Here is a 5,000-nt window from a genome sequence, read left to right as displayed (position 1 = left end):
AAAGAAGACAAGCAGAAGAACAACAAGAAGAGGAAAATGAAGAAGAAAAAGAAGAAGAGGATGAAGAAGGTTTTTAGTGAGATCTACAGGAAGAAGTCCCTACGAGGAAGAGGAAGAGGAGAAGGAGAGACGATGATGAAAAAGGAAGCTTTGGTGAGTATGCTACAGGAGGAGGAGGACGAGGAGGAGGAGGAGGAGGAGGAGAGACAAAGAGGATAAAGTGTCTGCCTGGGACGTTAAGACTGTCCTTCGGGTGAGTTGGGTGCTTTTGCCATTGTCTGGTGTACACAACAGGTAGATACGAGTACAGATCAGATGTATATGAAATGCTATATGGTTAGACACAAGGATAGAAACATAGACGTATAAAGACAGGTTGGGGAGTGAATCTCTGGCTGGAGGATGGATAGATGGATACAGGTGACTATATAGACATAAAATGCTATATTTGACGGATAGCCATATAAGAATAGATCTATAGATCTACACAAAGATATATATATATATATATATATATATATATATATATATATATACATATATACATATATATTGCAGAAACCACAGGAAAAATAAAGTCAGAATACCAAACGATTTCGTCTATTACGATATCCTCAGAGTACAAGAGACATAGAACATAATATTTATACAGAAATAAGAAAGCTGGGGAAGGTTATAGTCACATAAAAGTTTTGTACAATATACATACACACACATTCATTTAGAACTAATAATAGTCATAATGAAACAAACTGGTAAAGAATTAAATGTTAGGATGAATCAACATAGGTCTATCTCTAAAACCCTAGGAGTTCGTGTGCAAACAAATAAATAAACAAACAAACAGAAACAGACAGACAGAGGCTACTACTTTATTATAGTATATATATATATATATATATATATATACATATATATATATGACAAAGAGTATGGAAAAGGAAGTTTTGTGTGTCTGCTATTACTGTTGATATATATATATATATATATATATATATATATATATATATATATATATATACTGTATATATATATATATATATATATATATATATATATATATATATATATATATATATATTACTGTAAGTGAAATAGCATGTAATGTACTTTGAACAAATAGATACATTACCACGCAACTGTGTAGCAAAAGTTTTATGTTAACATAAATGGAAAATACATTGTAAATGTAAAACTGCAGCGTTATAAAAACTCTCACAAAATTGACGGTGTGCTCGTATATATATATATATATATATATATATATATATATATATATATATATATATATATATATATATATATATATATATATATATATATATATATATATATATATATATATATATATATATATATATATATATATATATATATATATATATATATATATATATATATATATATATATATATATATATATTAAAGCACGTGTGGCATCCATGATTTTAGGCGTATATTTCTCTAACCATCCGTATCAACTTTTTCCTTCGAAATTTAAATCTGGAATAAAAGTATAAAAGGCTTCAGAATGATGATCCCTTTCATAAATTGACAATTATTTCAGCATAACTGTTTCCACGGCAATATTGAATACATAACTTCATTAGCAGGGTAACCTCCCCGGGTACTCCCTGAAACTAGGGGGCACCCCCTAAAACTAGGGGGTACCCCCCTAAAACTAGGGATAAATATTGTGACGCCTCTTGTATTATCCTCCAGAGTTTGAATTTTGAAGGAAAAACCAGATGATACAGAAAGTTAGGAAAAAAGAATCTTAAAATTAATGGAGTCACATCTTCTTTAGCACTTAATATATGTATATGTATATATATATATAATATATATATATATATATATATATATATTTAAATGATAGCCATGTATCAATAACTGGTATTTGTTCAGTATAGCATGTCCGAATAGTTTCATTGCAATGCAATTGCAATTTTGATTTCATTTGCAATGTAATGCACCTATTCGGCTGAGCTCTGTACACTCAATCGTGAGAACATGATACAGGGAATGCAAATGCATTTTCCTCCATGTTTATACATATATATACACACACACATATATATGTATATATATATATATATATATGTATACACATTGTGTGTGTGTGTTTGGGTGCGTGTGTGTGTGCGTGCGCGCACGTGAGTGGCAGGGTGGTGATGGAGATGCAAAAAACAGATGGGGTTTTATTCCCTGACGATTCATCCTTGAAAGATTTTTCGGAGTTCTTTAGAAACGTAGGCGAATAAAACTGCAATTGTATTTTTGTGGTTATCTCGCCTCCCTGCCACTCGCGTGTTTCCAATAATAATAATAATAATAATTAATAATTAATGATAATGATAATAATAATAATAATAATAATATAATAAAATAATAATAATAACGATAATAATAATAATAATGATAATAATGATAATAATAAAATAAAAGTATAATAATAATAGTAATAAATAATAATACATACATATATATATATATATATATATATATATACATATATATACTGTATATATATATATATATATATATATATATATATATGCAAGCAATCACCTCACCGTGATACAAAAATGCAAAATAACCACAGGAGGAAGGAAACTTGTAAACAGTAAGTACTTTCGTATATTACATCTTCAGACTAAATGACAGAGATACAGAGTTGGGTTTAAATATAAGTAACTCTGTATCTCTGTCATTTAGTCTAAAGATGTAATATAAGAAAGTACTTACTGTCTACAAGTTTCCTTCCTCCTGTGGTTATTTTGCATATATATATATATATATATATATATATATATATATATATATATATATATATATATTATATATATATATACATATATATATAATATATATATATATATATATATATATATATATATATATATATAACTGAACAAGACTATCCCAAATCTCGAGCGGTCAATGGGCCAAACTGGTTTCGATAAAGTTTCGTTATAAGGCAAGTCTTTATATATTTTATTCTGGTCATTGCTCGGACGATTCTATCCAAGCAAGAATCCTTGTAGAGATCAAAGAGAGGCGGGGAGGGAAGATCATCTCTCTTTCTCTCTCTCTCTTTGTGTGTGTGTGTGTGTGTGTGTGTGTGTGTGTGTGTGTGTGTGTGTGTGTGTGTGTGTGTGTGTGTGTGTGTGTGTGTGTGTGTGTGTGTGTGTGCGCGCGCGTGTGTGTGTGACGGACATGTATTTCGACAGATTCGGCTTTCCCGCGTTGGATCGACATTGTGGTTTGTTAATAAATGTAGGCGGGGAACGCGGATTACAAGTTATTGTATACATGAATACTTGATAGGTGTAGTGGGTGTTCCATTACCGTGGATACGTTTTCCATGGCCACCGACCCAGAGAAATATATTCACACCTTTTATCTATTCCACCTACACACCAATAACCTATGACACGCGTACCAAACAGCAAGTGACAGGGTTGACCCCGGTACGCCAGCTGGTTTTGAAAACGTGGTATCAAATTATCGAGAAATAACGTGATTACTTCAGATAAACATAATATGATGACAAAAGATTAAATTATAGCCTTATCCTACAGGAATTAAGATCAACTGGCAATCCCACTGTAGTAAAATAGTGTATATGGATTGACATTAACTTGTGTACCAACCTCTTTTCTATACCGTTATCCGCAAAGCGGAGTGGCTAGGCGAGTGTGTGAGGCTTCCTTGGACCTTTTACGTTCCTAACAAGCGTTCCTTTCACTCAAAAAAAAAAAAAAAAAAAAAAAAAAAAAAAAAAAATGTACAATCGACCTTTTACGTTCCTAACAAGCGTTCCTTTCACTCCTTAAAAAAGGACAATTGTAGTTTGTTTCCTCCCCTCAGCAGGACTGCCAGTTCATCCCAAGGACTCCCATCTAATGGAGCTGGTCATCGTTTAAGTCAACACAAACTTCCCCAACTCCCTCTTTTACCCTCGCACATTTCAGCTTGATCGACAACCTGATCACGTAATCTCAACGGCATTATTCGTTCCTCGGTCTTTCCTTGCTTTCACCCCCAACACCCCCGATTCAAGCATCTTCAGAGGGTACAGACTTTCGTCTATTCGTATAACATAGCTAAACCACTTTAAGTTGGCTTATCTACTCTATTTCCCTATCCCATTTACAAACTCCTTCGTTTCCTCTTTTGTTATATTTCTCTAACTCTAAACATAACTCTGAAACGTTTTAATTTCCATTATCTTTACAACATTTCTCTCTCTTGCCTTCATCACCCATTACTCACTCGCAAACATCAACCGCCAACACTTAATGCTTCTTATGTCCCTTCCCCCTTCTGACATCTTTCCAATTCCTAATGTCCACTTTCAAGTCACCTCCTACCCTCTCCCTCTCCTCCCCCCATTGACCAATCTCTTTCTCCAGTCCTCCACAGTCTTGTAGAGCAATTCTCAAATAGCTATAAATTTCTATCTGCCCCATTTTCTCCCCCGCATGAAGCTATGTATCAACCTTGAGCTCCCCACGACCCAGCTCCTGGACACCACCGATGCATCAACCATTCCATGCTCTCCGTTTTCTTCTTCAACGAAATTTACCAATTTTTTTTCCAGCCAACCTCGCAAAGTCATCTGACCGTCTCTACGAGCAGAATGTTCTGGAATGTAGTTAACCAGCGGTTCTATCCCTCCCAGCAGAAGACTGACATCTGCATACACTAGAACAGAGGTTCCCCAAACTTTTTTTTAGCTTGTTATCCAGTTTATCACGTCATATTAAGAATGTTACCCCTATCACAAAATGTTGTCAACATTGATATATATATGGCTAAATGAAAACACTAGGGATATTTTCGTTTATTTATTGTATTTGAACATTGTGCATCTCTAATGACTATTGCCAAAAATGTCGAGAACATCAGTGGGATGGATGGAATTGCATGCTTGAAGCTAATTGAGGAATTCTTGGCTTCTTGATTTTCAGAATTCTTAACTTTTTTCTGTCATC

The 5,000-nt window shown here is 33.4% G+C and overlaps 1 protein-coding gene across 1 annotated transcript in view; it reads right to left on the bottom strand.

The window, feature by feature from the left end:
* Positions 1-5,000, bottom strand: part of LOC143019655 (adenylate cyclase type 3-like) — a 708,772-nt gene that overhangs the window by 61,249 nt on the left and 642,523 nt on the right. The gene's annotated exons all lie outside the window — the stretch shown is intronic.

This window comes from Oratosquilla oratoria, chromosome 37 (genome assembly GCF_046742065.1).
Source record: "Oratosquilla oratoria isolate Oo_2021 chromosome 37, ASM4674206v1, whole genome shotgun sequence".
In the NCBI taxonomy this organism is placed as follows: Eukaryota; Metazoa; Arthropoda; class Malacostraca; order Stomatopoda; family Squillidae; genus Oratosquilla; species Oratosquilla oratoria.
This window is presented reverse-complemented; position numbering and strand designations above follow the sequence as displayed.